Below are 22315 nucleotides of genomic sequence, written 5' to 3'. Positions count from 1 at the left end.
CCTTGTAAAACCACTGTTGTGCATCAGATCTTTATATCTTTCATTTTTCCTAGGAGAAAACTGTAACCCATTAATAACCACTCTCCATTTTCCCATGTTATCTCTTGGCTTTCCTATTTCCACCTCCCTACTTTATGCATCTGACTATTCTAGATGGTGAATTTGAAGTAAGCCAAGTGGTGTTTGCTCATCTTGCTTATTTCACTTAGCATAATGTTCTTGGCTTCACTTGGGTTATTGTGCCATCAATATTTCCTTCCTTTAAAAAAACTGAAGCTATGACATTTGTGCACTTAACACATCTTCAGGATTCTGTTAACAGGTGCGCAAATTCTTTTTTGAGACACTGCTTTCAAGTTTTGGGAGATGTGAGGCTGGTAAATCATGTGCTGGTTCTATTTTAACTTTTGAGGAACCACCATTCTGTCTTCTACAGGAAGAACAAGGTTGCACACACATAGTGATAGTATAAAAAAGTTGCAATATTTCACATCTTCAGCAGCATTTTTAGGGGGAATAGGCATTTCAAATGTGTGTTAAAATGCTTAATTTTAGCTTTGTTGTTGCGTTGTTTTAGCCATTGTTTATTAATCTCCAGCTACATATTAAGTGTTTTCTATCAATGGGTTCAATGTTGAAGGAACTGAGATAGAGATAATTTTAATGGGTTTTATAGGACATTAGGTAAAGGCTGGGATTTGAGTCAATTCTGTATCTAAGCTGTGCACACTGAGTGGTGATGCTTCTTCAGACTCAATGTCCCTGGCTCGTTTTGGGCTTTCATCTTATTCTGTATACAATTTTGGAAACTATGCTTTTTTCCTTTTTGAGACTAGAAAATATGGGCACTGATTTCAGAGTTAGGACAATAACCACAATGATTCTGGATTCTGCTCTTTTGCTATTTTATGGACTGAACCTGTCTAGTGAGTGCTGATAAAATGTGATAGATAAAATGTTCAGCAACCGGTGGGATAGATTATAGTTTAACTTTGTTTTCAGTCTACTTAATGATTTGATCTATATAGTGATGCTGTGCAAATTATTTGCCTGATAAATCATTGAAGATACTTTAATAAAAATTTTTGAGTGCCTTCATGCCTGGGCAAAGTAGGAATTGTACACATCAAAGGTGGCAGGTTACATCAAGAGTCCATGTGAAGGACAAATTCTATACATTTTCCTACATCCTAACACACACTGGACCACCTTTTCAAAAGAACATTCTTTCAGCTTTCCACTCAAAGTCAGCTTAATCTCAAGATTCCTATAACCATATTTACCTTCAGTCACTAGTCTTCATCCCTTGAATTACTCGATGTTTACTTCACTGTTTATGTCCCTAAATATATTTCTTATGTTATAGTTTCTCTTGAATGTCAAACTGACCCTCCAAGTTAAAGTCTCAGCTTAGTCTATAATTCTACATCTCTTTTTCTATCTATAATACTGTTTTACTACTTAAACCTTAGTCATTTTCAACCTTTTGTTTAACCAGAAGGTTGCTGACATCATTTGTCTTCTGAAATCCACTAATTAAGAGTCACTGAGAACACATCGTTAGTCAGACAAATCTATGTTTATTTAGTTTGTAGTATCAAAGAACACATTTGAGTAAATTGGCAAAAGTATTTCAGTCAGAGGAATGAGGAGCATCTCCTTACTAGGTATGGTTTTAATTCTGTGAGATATTAGGGCTGTGTAGGCCGGTTCTTAGTTGAATGCTATCAAGTATCAGAGACATTCCATGGTCACTATTATTAATAATTTTGTTTAGTAAAGGCAGAAGGTACCAAATAATGCTAAGTTCCTAGGTGAGATAACAAGAGTAAACATCCCCTGAAAAGAAAGGTAGGATTAGTCGTGGGACAGAAAACAGCGTTTTGTGTTCGGAGAGTGCCCTTGCTGGGTCTGCTTCTAAGGAGGAGAATGGAATGAATGAAGAATTTGCTATTGTGAACGTCACAGCCTGTTTTCCCCAGTATTGATTTCACTCCTCCCTCCATTCATTCTCTTTCTATACACAATTGAACTTATCTCTCATATCTGGATAAGCAGTACAGCCACTTTATCCCGTCTTGTTTCTCCCACCCTGTTCTTCATTCAGTGAGTAATTGACTTTGTTAATATTCCGTTTAAAGTCTTACAATGAGTTTTTTCCTTGGTGGAAATGACCACGTTTTTATTTTAAAATCAAGGAATTCCACAATACATTTTCAGTATAATACCTCCACTATCTTTTTTTCTATGTTAGCTTTTAATTTGAACATGTTTACTTTCCCATGTATTATGCTATTGAAGTCTTGGTAAGTTTATTCTATATAAAGCCTCTGGCAGTCTATGGATCTATGGATAGCAGAAAACACACACACACACACACACACACACACACACACACACACACACATGCACACACACACACGGGAAACAGTTACCAAATCTGAAGTCTGAAGTCAGGTTATGCTAACAGCAGTTTTAATTTTCTTATGGTGATAATGATGAAAGAAAAGGCAATAGCAGGATATAAGGAATCTGATGAAAAAAAAAGCTTGGTTTGGGTTTCTTTGGTTGCAATGAGATGCTATGGCGAAAAAGCAAATAGAAGAAAGGGTTTATTTGGCTTATACTTCCATATTGCTGCTCATCATCGAAGGAAGTCAGCAGGAACTCAAAAAGGACAGGGGTGTGGAGGTAGGAGCTGATGCAGAGACTGTGGGGGGTGTTGCTCACTGCCTTGCTCCCCATGGCCTGCTTTGTCTGCTCTCTCATAGAACCCAGGGCCACCTTCCCAAGTATGGCACCATCCACAAAAAGCTGGACCTTCCCGCATCAATCACTATTGAAGAAAATGCCCTACAGGATTGCACGTAGCTTGATCTTATGGAGGCACTTTTTTTTTTAAATTGAAGTTCCCTCCTCTCAGATGACTTTAGCTTATGTCAAGTAGACATAAAGCACAGGGAGCTCCTTAGAGGTTGGGAGTAAAGCCACTGAGAATCCAAACTAAGAAATGGAACCCCACCACTTGATGGGACAACTTTCACAGATGTGAGATCTCTGGCATACAGAACAGAACTGAACTGGCTTTGCCAAACCAGCAAACTTCACAATTATAGTGCCATGGCGTGGGCACCATTGTCACCTTTGGTCATATTTCTGGTCTCCCTGATTTCAATGAATTAATATGCTCAGGGCAATTGTGATCATGTAACTGTTGAAACCTAGCTCATGATCAGCATATTATGGAGTTAACAAGTAAAAAAAAAAAAAAATATATATATATAGTAAAACCTTGCTACTTACTTAGATTCTTTCTATTTATAATTTTATCATAGAAATATATCCTAAATTTGAAATTATAAATTGTTTTGGCTTATTTAAAAATTGTATATGGAATATAGTTTATTCTATATTACGTATTTTTCCATGTCCAATGATAATGAATATCCATGAGTATCAATAACATTTTAGTTGTCATTGTTATTTAAATTCATTTCTTTATGTGTGTATATATATCCATATATATGTGCCATTTAGCTATATATTCAATTATAATTACTTATTAGAGTTGACTGCAGTTTGAGGCTATTGCAAACAATGCTGGACAAACAGTCCGTGTGTGTGTGTGTGTGTGTGTGTGTGTGTGTGTGTGTTTGTGTGTGTGTGTGTGTGTGTAAAACATGTGCACATGCATGTGTTTGTATTGAAAAATCTATCAATATTTTGGGAGCATGACTTCAGGAAAAAAGTTCTATAAAGATGGTTAAGAATTTAAAAGCCTTGGTTGTGGTCCGCTGATCTGGACATGGACTTTTACAATGAAAGCAGGAATCCATCTGTGAATGTACACACATGAAGCCAGCCACGCAAATGCTGTTACCGATGAAAGAGTTAACTCTGAGGAAGCGGTAAGTGGCCGAGACAAGTCTGATAAAATTAGCTTCATCCTTTTGAAACCATGGGTGGGGACATCCCTTTCCCTACTGGCATTGACCATATGAAATGAACAAAACTGATATAGACACAAATGACGAGGATGTCAGACTGAAAGGATAAAAGTGATCATTTGGAAAGTGGAGTAAAGAGCCCCAGGGCCAACTTTAAGAACAGTTAGCCACCCTCCTTTCTCTAGCTTCATTCTTTTTTTTTTTAATTTGCTTAAGTAATTTTTTTATTCAAAAAAATATTGTCAACATATTGCTGTTTCAATATGTACCCCAGAAAACCAAATTCAGTCACTTCTGTTGGGAAACCAGTCAAATATTTAAATTATATTTTTTTTTATTAACTTGAGTATTTCTTATATACATTTCGAGTGTTATTCCCTTTCCCGGTTTCCGGGCAAAGATCCCCCTAATCCCTCCCCCTCCCCTTCTTTATGGGTGTTCCCCTCCCCATCCTCCCCCCATTGCCACCCTCCCCCCAACAATCCCGTTCACTGGGGGTTCAGTCTTAGCAGGACCCAGGGCTTCCCCTTCCACTGGTGCTCTTACTAGGATATTCATTGCTACCTATGGGGTCAGAGTCCAGGGTCAGTCCATGTCTAGTCTTTAGGTAGTGGCTTAGTCCCTGGAAGTTCTGGTTGCTTGACATTGTTGTTCATAAGGGGTCTCGAGCCCCTTTGATCTAGCTTCATTCTTTATCCCACTTCCCAAATGATCACTTTCTGAGATGTGTGGCTGATAAGCTCCATCTAGATGTGTGGGCTCTTGCAATGCATGGTTTCCTAGACCTATGGAAGTGGAATTGATTAACAGGTGGATTTTTTTTTAATTTTTTTTATTAACTTGAGTATTTCTTATTTACATTTTGAGTGTTATTCCCTTTCCCGGTTTCCGGGCCAACATCCCCCTAACCCCTACCCCTCCCCTTCTGTATAGGTGTTCCCCTCCCCATCCTCCCCCCATTACTGCCCTCCTCCCAACAATCACGTTCACTGAGGGTTCAGTCTTAGCAGGACCCAGGGCTTCCCCTTCCACTGGTGCTCTTACTAGGATATTCATTGCTACCTATGAGGTTGGAGCCCAGGATCAGTCCATGTATAGTCTTTAGGTCGTGGCTTAGTCCCTGCAAGCTCTGGTTGCTTGGCATTGTTGTTCACATGGGGTCTTGAGCCCCTTCAAGCTCTTCCAGTTCTTTCTCTAACAGATGGATTTATATACATTAGTTCTTCTAGCGGAGCATGGAAGAACGGTAGGATTACCCTCATGCTTGAAGTTGTAAGCATCGCTGGAAGACTTAACTCTCAACTGTAAGTATGCATGACAAAGTAAGACTAACAGAAAAGCAACCCCAGTGCTCTTTTAAGTCTGCTTCTTGTCACACATTCTTATAAACCTATGACTAAGGACAACAACTAGAGAGAAGTTGCAATGTAGGAATAATTTCTTTTGTACTATGTGGAAATGTCACCTGTCAATAAAAAGCTGATTGTCTATTAACAAAAGGCAGGAAGAAGAAGGTGGAAGTTCTGGTAGAGAGACTGCAACTCTGGGATAGAGTCCAGGACATGAGGATTCCTCCCACATTCAAAGGAAGTCAGACGTATGAAACTGAGGAGGCATAATCAGCCATGTGGCAGATAGAGTAGTATAAATAGGTTAATTGAGTTATGAGCTAGTTGGAGAACAAGTCTAGCTTGTGGTCATAAGCATTATAAATAAATATTAAGCCTCTGAGTCCTTATTCTGGAAGTGGGGCATAGGCGGAAAAGCCCACAGTTACATTATAATCAATGAGTAACATTATCAGATATGTATTTCTTTTTTTTTTCTTTTTTTTAAGGCCCAGGTGTTTATTTCCCTTACATGTAGGATGGTTCACAAACACAAAACAAGGGCTTCAGCACTGTGGAGGAGGGGATATCCCAGGCCTCTTGAAGTAAGAGGATCTTGGCCTTAATGTAGACTGAAATTCAGACCCGAAGGCGCTGAACTTTTGCATCACACATCCAGTAGGACTTGAGAGTGAAGCTAGAGCCAAGGCCATCTAAGTGACAAGCCAAAGTGACAGGAAGCCTACTTCCTGTTGGCCAGCCATGAGTTTCATCCCAATGGAAGGCGTTTTCACTCGTTAGGGCCCAAAGGGACAGCCAGTTCTACTCCTTCCCCTCCTCAGGAAGCCATCTTGGTGACATGTTTGATTTTAACCATTGTAAGTGGTAAAGGGATTGGCCTAGTCCCAACTATTGTGGGGAGGTAAGAGGCTCAGGAAGGTACAGTATGGATTAGGCCACAAGATGGGGTAGATGATGTCATCAGAAGCATGTGACTGGCGGGGGCAATTACTAAACTTCTGGGCAACCAAGTCCAGGCTACGCAGGAAGTTATGGGGATGAGCATGTTCATTGTTTGGCATTGATGATGTCCATGGATTCAGACTTGAGAGACGCACAGCCCACGAGGAAGCCATCCACATCAGGCTGGCTTGCCAGCTCTTTGCAAGTTGCTCCAGTCACAGAACCTCCATAAATGATCCGAGTGTCCTGAGCCACCCCATCAGAGACATTGGATTTCAGCCATCCCCAGAGCTTCTTATGCACTTCCTGGGCCTGTTGAGGGGTTGCAGTCTTGCCAGTCCCAATGGCCCATACAGGTTCATAGGCGAGGACCACTTTGGACCAGCCCTTCACATTATCTACGATGACTTTGGTTTGCTCGAAAACAACCTTCTCAAGAGATGCCAGCTTCCCTTTCGTCTAACTTCTCCCCGATGCAGGCGATCACTCCGAGTCCCTCTGATAGGGCATGGTTCACTTTCTGCCCAGTCAACTCGTCTGATTCCCCAAAGACCTGTCTTCTTTCTGAGTGCCCCAGCGCTACCCAGGTGGCTCCTAAGTCTTTGATCATGCCAGGGCTGATTTCCCCAGTGAGGACCCCATTGGTCACTTTGTAGCAGTTCTATGCAGCCACAGCAATTTTGGGATCCAGCTTCTGCCTTCGATGTAGGCGATTTGAGGCGCACAAACCACCTCTGTGTCGGCCCGCATATTGGCTGCGTTCATATTGGTGCAGATGAGTTCTCTCAGGCTCTTCTTCCTCCCGTTCATCTTCCAGTCGCTCCAGACGAAGAACTTGCTGGAAGGCCCCATTGCACTAAGCTCAAGTCTCTGAAGGTCAGTACCAGACATGCATTTCTAGGAGGGATTTTCTCCATCCAGTGCATGTAATTTTTGCCACTTTCCAGTTATTTAGAGTATTTGAGGATAATACATGGTAATAATTAATACTGTCTATTTCCTTATAAATGTTTTCAGCTGAGTTAATTTAATAATTTCTGACTAAGGTTTGTGATTTGAATGAGAAATGTCTTCCCATACGGTCCAGTGTTTACATACTTGGCTTCAATGGCTGGTGGTGTGTGTGGAGATTTGGGAAGTGCATGTGTGCTGGAGGAAGTAGATCGCTGGCGGTGAGCTTTGAGTGAAAAGTCTTGCACCACTTCCAGTTCACTTTCTGTTTCTTGTTCCACTTTTAAAATGTGAACTTTTAGCTTCCTGCCCCTGCTGCCAGGCCTGCCACGTTTTACCATGACTCCCCACTATGGTGGAGTCTTTTCCCTCTGGAACTATAAGCCAAAATCAACTCTCCCAAAAATGGCTTTTGATCATAATGTCTTGTCATAACAACAGAAAAGTAACAAGTTCACCATCCTTTTCTTTATACAGATCTGTATAATCCTCTGTCATTCTGGAGTGAGGGCTTATTACTCAGAATTTAGGACTCGAGGCCAAGATGAGGGGCAAATTAAATTCAAGGACCTGCGGGCTTTGTGAATAAGTCACTTACCATTCTTCGCCTTCATACTATCTATAAAGCTGAGATATTGTAGGCTGAACCACATCCTATCACCCAGAATTCATGTGCAATAAATGCCACTGTATCAGGAGATAAGAACTTTAGAGCAGTGATTTAGAACCATTGAGATTATCTCATGGTTCTAAAATAAGTTTGCTTATAAGACAAGAGGGTAGGACAAAGACATTCATAAAGAGAAGACCATAGGATAACAGTAACAATCTAAAAGGCTAGAAGGGAGCCTCAGAAAGTTAATGCTTTCTGGGCATCTAGCCCTCACTACTCTAGGAAAAACACATTTCTTTGTTTAAGTTACCATGTTTGTGTTTCCTTATGGCAGACCTAGCAAATCCACACAGAGAGTAACATAAAATACTGTTGCAGAGAGTGATTTTAAGATGAATGAAAACTCAGCTCGGCTCACTGGAAAAATGCAGACTAGATGCTCAGTGTTAACTGCAGACATGAATCTTGATCTATTCTTGTTCTTTATCCTATCACTTTCAGTTTCTTTAATTTCGAGTATTACTCCTAAAGACAATGTAAGTTGAAAGCAAAAGGGCTGTGCTATGAGGTATCTCTGTTCCCCTTTCTTGTTAAAAGCTCAAATCTTAAACACCTAGGTGAAAACCTGCTGTTTAATCTAGCAACAGCTATTTGAGCTTCTTCTGTCCCTAGCGACTCCCTATTCTCTTCATTCACGTGGAAAAGACTAACAAGAGATTTAGTGAGATTAGTGTTTTCAGCAGTAATCCTCCCATACTCTTTTCTCTCTTTCCCCTCTGCCAATCTCCCCTCTGTCTCTGTCTCTGTCTCTGTCTCTCTCTCTCTCTCTCTCTCTTGCTGCAGGAATACTTTTTTTCCTATTAGCTTTCTTTAATAAAAGCCTTCCCTTTATGTGATAGACTCGAAGAACAATTAGTATTTATAGAGCTGAGTTCTTCTGGAAGCTCCTGTGCTGTAGAAATACTGTCACATTAAAAACACATTGTCCTCCCCTGAATTAAGTTGGTAATGCACGTGATCCCCCAAATGTGCAGACAAAGAAACAAAGGGTGGAGGTCTTTTGAAAATTTCAAAATCAGGGAGAAGATACAGAGTTGGTGATAAAGCTTGGATCCAACCAACTCCCTATGTTGTCAGACATTCAGTGCAAGGTCACAGGCAGACTGTTTTGACAAGAATTTAAAAGCTTAAATTACTATTAATATCAGGCATATTATGTTTCTCTAGGAAATAGGAGGTGAAGTCTGAGAAGTGTTTGTTAACTCTGTGGCTGTTTTTGTTTATTTGGTTGGCTGGTTGATTGTTCGCTGCCCTAGCTATCAATCCTACTTACTGGTTTCTCAGCTCATTTTGATATTCTTATTTCGGAGCTTCTCTCTTTCTACTCCTGACAGCAGCATTGGTAACAGCAAGTTCCTTCACCATGACAGCAAGTTCTTACCTTTCAACAGCAAAGTTCTGCCCTACACCATCAAAGGATTCTCCCGCCTTAAAACCGAGTGATTTTTTTTTTCTGGTCTAGTTAGTAGTCCCCCTAATTTAAGAGCCTGCATATTTATCTGAATATAAGGTCTTGCTATTTTTATGAATCATTTACATATTATCTCTATCCATCTATTCATTCTGTTCTTGAATGGCCTGTATTACCTTTCAGGATGTATGGCTTAGTCACATGGCTGGACAAACTATAAGTAAGCATACCTGACCTAGTAAAAAATGAAAAACAAAAACTACACGATCGATAACACAGAAGGGCAGTGTGGTTCTGTCACAAAACAATCAAAAATAGAGACTAAATGTAGTGGGGATTCCAATGGAAAGTTTTCTTCTCTTCAGGAACTAACTGCTTAAAGACAACAGCATGAAGAGCACATGCAAAGCAGTCCAGAGGGACCAAGACACAGCAGATGACTTTGGTTTTAGGTCAGAATTGAAATTGTGGCTGATAGGTTTTAATTACAATATCCATCTCTCAATTTGATTTTGCTGAAGTTGAATTACACTTCTTGAGTGGTTTTAAGTTTTGTCTTATTGGAAATTATATTTCTGAGATCTTTATTTTCTAGGATTTAAAAATTATAGTTTTTGGCTTTTTATTTTTTTATTTTTTATTTTTTTATTAACTTGAGTATTTCTTATATACATTTCAAGTGTTTTCCCTTTCCCGGTTTCGGGGCAAACATCCCCCTAATCCCTCCCCCTCCCCTTCTTTATGGGTGTTCCGCTCCCCATCCTCCCCCCATTACTGCCCTCCTCCCAACAATCACGTTCATTGAGGGTTAAGTCTTAGCAGGACCCAGGGCTTCCCCTTCCGCTGGTACTCTTACTAGGATATTCATTGCTACCTATGAGGTTGGAGCCCAGGGTCAGTCCATGTATAGTCTTTGGATAGTGGTTTAGTCCCTGGAAGCTCTGGTTGCTTGGCATTGTTGTTCATATGGGGTCTCGAGCCCCTTCAAGCTCTTCCAGTTCTTTCTCTAACAGATGGATTTATATACATTAGTTCTTCTAGCGGAGCATGGAAGAACGGTAGGATTACCCTCAAGCTTGAAGTCTCGGGCCCCTTCAAGCTTTTCCAGTTCTTTCTCTCATTCCTTCAACGGGGGTCCTATTCTCAATTCAGTGGTTTGCTGCTGGCATTCGCCTCTGTATTTGCTGTATTCTGGCTGTGTCTCTCAGGAGCGATCTACATCCGGCTCCTGTCGGTCTGCACTTCTTTGCTTCATCCATCTTGTCTAATTGGATGGCTGTATATGTATGGGCCACATGTGGGGCAGTCTCTGAATGGGTGTTCCTTCAGTCTCTGTTTTAATCTTTGCCTCTCTATTCCCTGCCACGGGTATTCTTATTCCCCTTTTAAAGAAGGAGTGAAGCATTCACATTTTGATCATCCATCTTGAGTTTCATTTGTTCTAGGCATCTAGGGTAATTCAAGCATTTGGGCTAATAGCCACTTATCAATGAGTGCATACCATGTGTGTTATTCTGTGATTGGGTTGCCTCACTTAGGATGATATTTTCCAGTTCCAACCATTTGCCTATGAATTTCATAAAGTCATTGTTTTTGATAGCTGAGTAATATTCCATTGTGTAGATGTACCACATTTTCTGTATCTATTCCTCTGTTGAAGGGCATCTGGGTTCTTTCCAGCTTCTGGCTATTATAAATAAGGCTGCTATGAACATAGTGGAGGACGTGTCTTTTTTATATGTTGGGGCATCTTTTGGGTATATGCCCAAGAGAGAGGTATAGCTGGATCTTCAGGCAGTTCAATGTCCAATTTTCTGAGGAACCTCCAGACTGATTTCCAGAATGGTTGTACCAGTCTGCAACCCCACCAACAATGGAGGAGTGTTCCTCTTTCTCCGCATCCTCGCCAGCATCTGCTGTCACCTGAGTTTTTGATCTTAGCCATTCTCACTGGTGTGAGGTGAAATCTCAGGGTTGTTTTGATTTGCATTTCCCTTATGACTAAAGATGTTGAACATTTCTTTAGGTGTTTCTCAGCCATTCGGCATTCCTCAGCTGTGAATTGTTTGTTTAGCTCTGAACCCCATTTTTAATAGGGTTATTTGTCTCCCTGCATTCTAACTTCTTGAGTTCTTTGTATATTTTGGATATAAGTCCTCTATCAGTTGTAGGATTGGTAAAGATCTTTTCCCAATCTGTTGGTTGCCGTTTTGTCCTAACCACAGTGTCCTTTCCCTTACAGAGGCTTTGCAGTTTTATGAGATCCCATTTGTTGATCTTAGAGCATAAGCCATTGGTGTTTTGTTCAGGAAATTTTTTCCAGTGCCCATGTGTTCCAGATTCTTCCCTAGTTTTTCTTCTATTAGTTTGAGTGTATCTGGTTTGATGTGGAGGTCCTTGATCCACTTGGACCTAAGCTTTGTACCGTGTGATAAGCATGGGTCGATCTGCATTCTTCTACATGTTGACCTCCAGTTAAACCAGCACCATTTACTGAAAATGCTGTCTTTTTTCCATTTGATGGTTTTGGCTCCTTTGTCAAAAATCAAGTGCCCAGAGGTGTGTGGGTTCATTTCTGGGTCTTCAATTCTGTTCCATTGGTCTATCTGTCTGTCTCTGTACCAATACCATGCAGTTTTTATCACTATTGCTCTGTAAAACTGCTTGAGTTCAGGGATAGTGATTCCCCCTGAAGTCCTTTTATTGTTGAGGATAGTTTTAGCTATCCTGGGTTTTTTGTTATTCCAGATGAATTTGCAAATTGTTCTGTCTAACTCTTTGAAGAATTGGATTGGTATTTTAATGGGGAGTGCATTGAATCTGTAGATTGCTTTTGGTAAAATGGCCATTTTTACTATATTAATCCTGCCAATCCATGAGCATGGAAGATCTTTTCATTCTGAGGTCTTCTTCAATTTCTTTCTTCATAGTCTTGAAGTTATTATTGTACAAATCTTTTACTTGCTTGCTTAAAGTCACACCGAGGTACTTTATATTATTTGGTTCTATTATGAAGGGTGTAGTTTCCCTAATTTCTTTCTTGACTTGTATCTCTTTTGTGTAGAGGAAGGCTACTGATTTATTTGAGTTAATTTTATACCCAGCCACTTTGCTGAAGTTGTTTATCAGCTTTAGTATTTCTCTGGTGGAACTTTTGGGATCACTTAAATACACTATCATATCATCTGCAAGTAGTGATATTTTGACTTCTTCTTTTCCGATTTGTATCCCCTTGACCTCCTTTTGTTGTCCTTTTGATTGTTCCGGCTAGGACTTCAAGAACTATATTGAATAAGTAGGGAGAGAGTGGGCAGCCTTGTCTAGTCCCTGATTTTAGTGGGATTGCTTCAAGTTTCTCTCCATTTAGTTTAATGTTAGCAACTGGTTTGCTGTATATGGCTTTTACTATGTTTAGGTATGGGCCTTGAATTCCAATTCTTTCCAGGACTTTTATCATGAAGGGGTGTTGAATTTTGTCAAATGCTTTCTCAGCATCTAATGAAATGATCATGTGGTTTTATTCTTTCAGTTTGTTTATATAATGGATCACGTTGATGGTTTTCCGTATATTAAACCATCCCTGCATGCCTGGGATGAAGCCTACTTGATCATGGTGGATGATTGTTTTGATGTGCTCTTGAATTCGGTTTGCCAGAAATTTGTTGAGTATTTTTGCGTCAATATTCATAAGGGAAATTGGTCTGAAGTTCTCTTTCTTTGTTGTGTCTTTGTGTGGTTTAGGTATAAGAGTAATTGTGGCTTCGTAGAAGGTATTCGGTAGTGATCCATCTGTTTCAATTTTGTGGAATAGTTTGGATAATATTGGTATGAGGTCTTCTATGAAGGTTTGATAGAATTCTGCACTAAACCCGTCTGGACATGGGCTCTTTTTGGTTGGGAGACCTTTAATGACTGCTTCTATTTCCTTAGGAGTTATGGGGTTGTTTAACTGGTTTATCTGTTCCTGATTTAACTTCGGTACCTGGTATCTGTCTAGGAAATTGTCCATTTCCTGCAGATTTTCAAGTTTTGTTGAATATAGCTTTTATAGTAAGATCTGATGATTTTTTGAATTTCCTCTGAATCTGTAGTTATGTCTCCCTTTTCATTTCTGATTTTGTTAATTTGGACACACTCTCTGTGTCCTCTCGTTAGTCTGGCTAAGGGTTTATCTATCTTGTTGATTTTCTCAAAGAACCAACTTTTGGTTCTGTTGATTCTTTCTAAGGTCCTTTTTGTTTCTACTTGGTTGATTTCAGCTCTGAGTTTGATTATTTTCTGCCTTCTACTCCTCCTGGGTGTATTTGCTTCTTTTTGTTCTAGAGCTTTTAGGTGTGCTGTCAAGCTGCTGACATATGCTCTTTCCTGTTTCTTTCTGCAGGCACTCAGCGCTATGAGTTTTCCTCTTAGCACAGCTTTCATTGTGTCCCATAAGTTTGGGTATGTTGTACCTTCATTTTCATTAAATTCTAAAAAGTTTTTAATTTCTTTCTTTATTTCTTCCTTGACCAGGTTATCATTGAGTAGAACATTGTTTAATTTCCACGTATATGTGGGCATTCTTCCTTGATTGTTATTGAAGACCAGTTTTAGGCGGTGGTGGTGATCCGATAGCACGCATGGGATTATTTCTATCTTTCTGTACCTGTTGAGGCCCGTTTTTTGACCAATTATATGGTCAATTTTGGAGAAAGTACCATGAGGAGCTGAGAAAAAGGTATATCCTTTTGCTTTAGGATAGAATGTTCTATAAATATCTGTTAAGTCCATTTGGCTCATGATTTCTCTTAGTCTGTCTACGTTTTTGTTTAATTTCTGTTTCCATGATCTGTCCATTCATGAGAGTGGGTGTTGAAATCTCCTACTATTATTATGTGAGGTGCAATGTGTGTTTTGAGCTTTAGTAAGGTTTCTTTTACGTATGTAGGTGCCCTTGTATTTGGGGCATAGATATTTAGGATTGAGAGTTCATCTTTGTGGATTTTTCCTTTGATGAATATGAAGTGTCCTTCCTTATCTTTTTTGATGAATTTTCGTTGAAAATTGATTTTATTTGATATTAGAATGGCTACTCCAGCTTGCTTCTTCTGACCATTTGCTTGGAAAGTTGTTTTCCAGCCTTTCACTCTGAGGTAGTGTCTGTCTTTGTCTCTGAGGTGTGTTTCCTGAAGGCAGCAGAATGTAGGGTCCTCGTTGCGTATCCAGTTTGTTAATCTATGTCTTTTTATTGGGGAGTTGAGGCCATTGATGTTGAGAGATATTAAGGAATAGTGATTATTGCTTCCTGTTATATTCATATTTGGATATGAGGTTATGTTTGTGTGCTTTTCTTTTCTTTGTTTTGTTGCCAAGATGATTAGTTTCTTGCTTCTTCTAGGGTATAGCTTGCCTCCTTATGTTGGGCTTTACCATTTATTATCCTTTGTAGTGCTGGATTTGTAGAAAGATATTGTGTAAATTTGCTTTTGTCATGGAATATCTTGGTTTCTCCATCTATGTTAATTGAGAGTTTTGCAGGATACAGTAACCTGGGCTGGCATTTGTGTTCTCTTAGGGTCTGTATGACATCTGTCCAGGATCTTCTGGCTTTCATAGTTTCTGGCGAAAAGTCTGGTGTGATTCTGATAGGTCTGTCTTTATATGTTACTTGACCTTTTTCCCTTACTGCTTTTAATATTCTTTCTTTATTTTGTGCGTTTGGTGTTTTGACTATTATGTGACAGGGGGTGTTTCTCTTCTGGTCCAATCTATTTGGAGTTCTGTAGGCTTCTTGTATGCCTATGGGTATCTCTTTTTTTAGGTAAGGGGAGTTTTCTTCTATGATTTTGTTGAAGATATTTACTGGTTTTTTGAGCTTGGAGTCTTCACTCTCTTCTATACCTATTATCCTTAGGTTTGACCTTCTCATTGAGTCCTGGATTTCCTGTATGTTTTGGACCAGTAGCTTTTTCTGCTTTACATTATCTTTGACAGTTGAGTCAATGATTTCTATGGAATCTTCTGCTCCTGAGATTCTCTCTTCCATCTCTTGTATTCTGTTGGTGAAGCTCATATCTACTGCTCCTTGTCTCTTCTTTTGGTTTTCTATATCCAGGGTTGTTTCCATGTGTTCTTTCTTGAGTGCTTCTATTACCATTTTTAATTCCTTCAACTCTTTGATTGTGTTTTCCTGGAATTCTTTCAGGGATTTTTGTGACTCCTCCCTATGGGCTTCTACTTGTTTATTTGTGTTTTCCTGGAATTCTTTCAGGGATTTTTGTGATTCCTCTCTACAGGCTTCTACTTGTTCTCTAAGGGAGTTCTTCACGTCTTTCTTGAAGTCCTCCAGCATCATGATCAAATATGATTTTGAAACTAGATCTTGCTTTTCTGGTGTGTTTGGATATTCCATGTTTGCTTTGGTGCTGATGCCATGTAGTCTTGGTTTTTGTTGCTTGGGTTCCTGCACTTGCCTCTCGCCATCAGATTATCTCTAGTGTTACTTTGTTCTGCTATTTCTGACAGTGGCTAGACTGTCCTATAAGCCGTGTGTCAGGACTGCTGTAGACCTGTTTTCCTGTTTTCTTTCAGCCAGTTATGGGGACAGAGTGTTCTGCTTTCGGGCGTGTAGCTTTTCCTATCTACAGGTCTTCAGCTGTTCCTGTGGGCTTGTGTCTTGAGTTCACCAGGCAGGTTACTTGCAGCAGAAAAGTTGGTCTTACCTGTGGTTCCGAGGCTCAAGTTTGCTCGTGGGGTGCTGCCTACGAGCTCTCCACAGTGGCAGCAACCAGGAAGATCTGCGCCGCCCTTTCCAGGAACTTCTGTGCACCAGGGTTCCAGATGGCATTTTGTGTTTTCCTCTGGCGTCAGTGATGTGTGCACAGTGCAGTCTCTTCTGGTTTCCCAGGCGTGTCTGCCTCTCTGAAGGTTTAGCTCTCCCTCCCATGGGATTTGGGTGCAGAGAACTGTTTATCCTTTCAGTCCCTTCAAGTTCTGGCGGTGTCTCAGACGCAGTGGATCTGCTGCTCCTGGGCCCTCCTCTATGGGGACCCAGAGACCGTATACAGTTTTCTCTTGGGCCAGGGATGTGAGCAGGTGTGGGCAGTGTTGGTGGTCTCTTCCGCTCTGCAGCCTCAGGAGTGTCCACCTGACCAGGCGGTGAGGTCTCTCTCCCACGGGGTTTCACAACCCATATATTCTAATCTACGTTCTGCCGCATGGCTGGTTACCAGAGTTCAGGTGCCGTGCATCTCCTCATCACGTGTCTTGGCTTTTTATTAAAAGTTGAATAATATTACTTATTTTGTCTTGTTATTAAAATCTAGATTGTAAATGTTTAATTTCCTTTCAAAAATATTTTAAAATCATTTTTATTAACTCAGTACATTCATGACTTACAGAAAAGAAAGTATGTATGAGAGGGTTTGGATGGAGAAAAGGGAAGAAATTATATAATCATAATATCAAAACCAAAAGAATAATTTTAAAAAGGATAAAAATGTTCATATTTTCTATCAAAATACTGTCCTCTCTTAGGAAATGAGCTGCTTTAAAGGAAGTGTTGCAAGGAGGTCACAACAAACAGGTACGCTTACATGAGTGTGAGCTATCACTGCACCATGAGAACAGTTGTATTGACCAACAACCTACTTAATATACATGGCAGAAATTGAGCAAAATGAAAGTTCTAGAAAAATTTCCTGGGAAAAATATGCTTAATAAATCTCAACATTCATCCTGTGTATTTCATTCCAAGGTATCTTCATAGATGCCTACTCACAGTTTAAAATGTTGGAAAAGCCCATCTTTTGTTTTGTCTTCTCTGGTACTTGGCTAATTCTTCTGAAGATGTTGCCTCCATGTCAGGTCATGCCTTATCTTTCTATACTCAGTGTTTGAATAGAAGAAAATGGGACTTTGCCAGGTTTTCATTAATCCAGAAACTGGGCCTTTGGTAAACCAAACCAAATGGCTAAGTAGTTGAGGCAGTATGCTAAGGTGAGCAGGTTATATACCTCTTCTAAATACTGAGGGAGCCAGTCACTTACTTGTAGCCTTCTACATAAATGTACTCAAGAGATGCAAGGTAGTCAGGTCTCCAGGGTCTGATTCTGCTCAGCAATGGTAAGTCTCATGAAAGCATATTCCTTTTTCAAATATCAATGTTGCTAAAATCCAACAGATTGCCCTTTTATGTCTCTTACTTTACACCAAGCATTTCCTTTTTCTTTTTTATTGTTTTTTTAAACTTACATTTCAAATGTTATCTCCTTCCAGATTTCCTGTCCATAAACCCTCTATCCCATTTCCTCCTCCCCCTTCTTCTATGATGGTGTTCCCCCACCCATCCACCTACTCCTTCCCACCTTTCTACCCTGACATTCCCTTAAACTGGGGGTCGAGCCTTGGCAGGACCAAGGGCCTTTCCTGTCATTGGTGCTCAACAAGGCCGAGCTCTGCCTCATATGCACCTGGAGCCATAAGTCCACCCCTGTGTACTCTTTGGATGGTGGTTTATTCCCTGGGACCTCTGATTGGTTGGCATTGTTGTTCTTATGGGGTTTCAAGGCCCTTAATCTCCTTCAATCTTTTCTCTAACTCCTCCAATGGGGACCAGGTTCTTGGATCAATGGTAGGCTGCGAGCATAAGCCTCTGTATTTGTCAGGCTCTGGGAAAGCCTCTCAGAAGGTTTTATCAGGCTCCTGTCAGCATGCACTTCTTAGTGTCAGCAGTATTGTCTGGGTTTGGTGGCTGTATGTGTATGGGCTGGATCCCTAGGTGGGGCAGTCTCTGGATGGCCTTTCTTTCAGTCTCTGCTCCAAACTTTGTCTTCATATTTCCTCCTATAATATTTTTGTTCCCCTTTCTAAGAAGGACTGAAACATCCATACTTTGGTCATCCCTTTTCTTGAAATTCATGTATCACTGGGTAATCTGAGCTTTTGTGCTAATATTCATTTATCAGTGAGTGCATACCCTGTGTGTGTGTGTGTGTGTGTGTTCTGTGATTGGGTTACCTCACTCAGGATGATATTTTCTAGTTCCATCCATTGGCCTATTAATTTCATGAAGTCATTGTTTTCAATAGCTGAGTAGTACTCCGTGTAGATATACCACATTTTCTGTATCCATTCCTCTGTTGAGGGACATCTGGGATCTTTCCAGCTTTTGCCTATTGTAAATAAGGCTGCTATAAATATAGTGGAGCATGTGTCCTTGGTATATTTTTTGAACATCTTTTGAGTATATGCCCAGGAGTCTTATAGCTGGGTCCTCAGGTAATACTATATCCAAGTTTCTAAAAAACCTCTGGACTGATCTGCAGTGTGGTTGTACCAACTTTCAATTCCACAAACAACACAGCAGTGTTCCTCTTTTTCCACATCCTTGTCAATAACTGTCATAACCTGAGTTTTTGATCTTAGCCATTCTGACTAGTATAAGGTAGAATCTCAGGGTTGTTTTGATTTGTTTTTCCCTGATGACTACAGATGTTGAACATTTCTTTAGGTGCTTCCCAGCCATTTGATATTCCTCAGTTGACAATTCTTTGTTTAGCTCTGTACCCTATTATTTAAATAGGGTTATTTGATTCTCTGGAGTCTAACTTCATAAGTTCTTTTTATATATTGGATATTAGCCCTCTATTGGATGTGGGGGTGGAGTAAAGATCTTTTCTCAATCTGTTGGTTGCCATTTTGTCTTAATGACAGTGTCCTTTGCCACAGAAACTTTGCAATTTTATGAGGTCCCTTTTGTTGCTTCTTGACCTTAGAGCATAAAACCATTGGTGTTTTGTTCAGGAAAATTTTCCCCAGAGTCCATGAGTTCAAGGCTCTTCCCCACCAAGCATTTCTTTAAGCTCTACATGTTCTCAAAGTTTCTGTGAGGATGAAGCTTCTTTTCTTCTCTCTCTCTCTCTCTCTCTCTCTCTCTCTCTCTCTCTTTCTTTCTTTTTAGTTTTTTTATTGGATTTTTAAAAATTTACATTTCAAATATTATTCCCTTTCTTGGTTTCCCTATCCCATCCTCCTCCCCTTCTTCTATAAGGGCGTTCCCCTCCCGATTCACCCCCCCCCGTTTTCTGCTCCCCCCGACATTCCTCTACACTGGGGGTCCAACTTTGGCAGAAGACAGGGCTTCTCCTTCCATTGGTGCCCAACTAGGCCAGCCTCTGCTACATATGCAGCTGGAGCCATGGGTCAGTCCATGTGCAGTCTTTGCGAGCTTCTTTTCAACATCACTCATCTTACACAAACATACAGATCTGTACAATGTATATACACATGCATACACACAAATGTTTGTATGTATGTACATATGTATGTATATGATAGCATTTTGCAATGGTGATATATATTCCATTTGCATTGCTGATTGCTCCTGTGAAACTCTACAGTGGCTACTCATACAATGCTACATATTTGTTATTGTATTCTGTGCTTGTCACATGGTAATTGAATTTTAGGCTATTGAATTGTGAAGATAATTGCTTAAATATTTGGTATGCTGGGTTAATCACACTGACATAATGCTGGGGACATGCTCATCCGTTTGCTCAGAAGTTCAGATCTGCATGCAGTTCAGTACACAATGGGATTATACTTGGCAGAGTTCCACAGAAATCTTTATCTTTATAATCATATTTTATGCTTTGCTTTGTCACATCAAGATTGCCTCTCAAGGTGAAAATTCCCATAGTAACTGAGCATATCACTATGATGTGGAAAATGAGAAGATGTGAATTATAAAATTTATTCAAATATTGAGGGAAGCACTGTTTTTCTCTCATGAAGTTGGGCTTATTAAGATGAATATTGCACTGTAAAAGTATTCCTGTCTTCTTTTCTTTATTTATGACTTTAAAAGACAGGCTAGAAACCTAATGTGATAGAAAGTGTTTTAAAAGTTGGATGACTATTTTTTAAACAAATATTCAGTTTGCATTTTGAATTTCATGAGGCTAGTTTGAGTAAGTTGCTTAGAAAGCTATATAGTTTTCTAGGTGTTCAGTTTTACTCCCTGAGGTATGCAAAAAGTATTTTGTCCTTATAAAAAGACTTGTATTAGAAAAAAATTAGAAAAGTGTATTTTGAAAATCAAACCACCGTCTAAGTAGGCAAAAGTGGTATCTCACTGCTCAGTATAATCATTAAAACCCCCTAAATCAATTGGGGAAAAAGAGGACTGAACATTTCTACTTTGCACATGAAAAAAACTGAGAACCTAAATATGCTAAATGGTTGGGCCAAGGCCACGCGTTGCATTACTAGCAATGCTACATTATAATTTAGATTATAAGTATTATTGAGTAAGATTTAGATCTTACTCAATATAACCAGTATCTATCAGATCCCCTGCTCCTGGCAGGAATGTGGTAAATATTGTTGGGTAAATAGATTATTCTGATTACTTACCAAATATGACAGAAGTTGGCCTACATAACTGGTATGGCTTTGGTGCATACTAATAGAAGGGGAATCCTGAAAGCCATGATGATATCTGTTATGAATGAATCAAGTGGACAGTTCTCTTGACTTAGGATTTATTTAATTTAGTACTACTCATACTAAGTGTGCTAAGATACATATTCAAATAAAGACTTAGAAGTTAGGCTGTTGCCTCTTGGCAGCCTGTGTTTTCCATGACTTCATGTCTAAACATAAGGGTGAAAATGCAGCAATATTAGGGTAAGAGAAGCAACCCTGTTTATTGGTAACAAAACAAGACAAGTTAGTAGATCTTAGGTGTCAGAACTGAGGGACCTGAATAAATGCATGTGCTGTTCACTTCTCATTGTCAACTAACAACCTGTTGTAACCTGGAGAGGGAAGTCTCAGTTGAATGTCTCTGAGACTGCCCTGATTGATGAGTGCTATGGGACACCCTGTTTCATTATGGGTCACACCATGCCTAGGCAGGTATCCCTGGGCTACATAGAAACATACCTGGGCATAAAATGAACCAGTAGACAGCATTGTCTCATGGTTTCTGCTTTAGCTCTTTGAGTTCTGAACCCAACTTCAGTCAATGATGAATTGATACTTGTGATGTGTAAGCTCTTTTAGTCCCAAGTTGCTTTTGGTCAGACTTTTTTTCCATCATAGTAACAGAGTGAAACTAAAACTAAAAAAACAAAGCAAGCAAGCAAGCAAACAAACAAACAAGAAAAAACAAAATAAAAAACCAAAAAACACTGTCTTTGTTTGCTTTCTGTGTTAAAACATCATGACAAAAAAATCGAAGAAAAGATTGTTTTTGTTGCTGTTATTGTTGTTTGTTTTTGCTTATGTGCCCCAAAGGCAATCATCCAGAAGGGAAATCAGGACAGAAATTCAGGGAAGGAACCTGGAGGCAGGCACTTAAGCAGAAGCCACCAAAAAACATTGATAAGTGGCTTCATCCTCATGGTTTGCTAGACACTTTCTTGTAACACACCAGGTTACTTTCTTGTAACCCATGGGTTACCCTGTCCATATCTGAGCTGAGTCTACCCCCATTAACCATTAATCAAAATGCCCCTAGAGACTCCTCAATAGGCTTTCTAATGGAAACATTTACTCAGTTGGACTTCCTTCTTCTCAGGTGACTCTAGCTTGTGTCAAGTCGACAAATAGCTAACCAGTACAAACAGGTAGCAATCTATACACACAAGAGCAAAGCTGAAGCCCAAATTAGGAACTGAGAAGGTAACGGCCACATAAAATTTAGATAAGGGATCCCTTAAAACATCGTCTAAACATGATGCTTAGAGTTCAAAGGAAAAGAAAGAGAAGGAAGGAAAATAATCAATTCATTAACTCATATCTTGAGTAATTCTTTACTTCAATACTGCAACACCATTATAGAATTCCAAAACGCAGACACTTAAAGGAACAGCCTTCTTTGCACAGAGATAAAAAAAGTTTCCTCTAAGAAAAGCATGCTACTAGCAAAATACATTTCCTTGTAATTTTGGAGTAATGTCAAACAGAACTGAGGCACACATAGGAGACAGGTAGATTATCTTGGGACCCCCGTCTGGCTTATATTAAGTACACACACACACACACACACACACAC

General features: G+C 39.8%; 1 pseudogene; it reads right to left on the bottom strand.

Annotated features, from left to right (window-relative positions):
• Nucleotides 1-6343: 6343 nt before the first annotated feature.
• Tpi1-ps1 (triosephosphate isomerase 1, pseudogene 1) lies at nt 6344-7114 on the bottom strand (annotated as a pseudogene).
• Between the last annotated feature and the right edge of the window lie 15201 nt (nt 7115-22315).

The sequence above is a fragment of the Rattus norvegicus genome, chromosome 1 (assembly GCF_036323735.1).
Source record: "Rattus norvegicus strain BN/NHsdMcwi chromosome 1, GRCr8, whole genome shotgun sequence".
Taxonomy (NCBI): domain Eukaryota; kingdom Metazoa; phylum Chordata; class Mammalia; order Rodentia; family Muridae; genus Rattus; species Rattus norvegicus.
The sequence above is the reverse complement of the archived record's forward strand: the minus strand, read 5'-3'. Positions and strand labels throughout refer to the sequence as shown.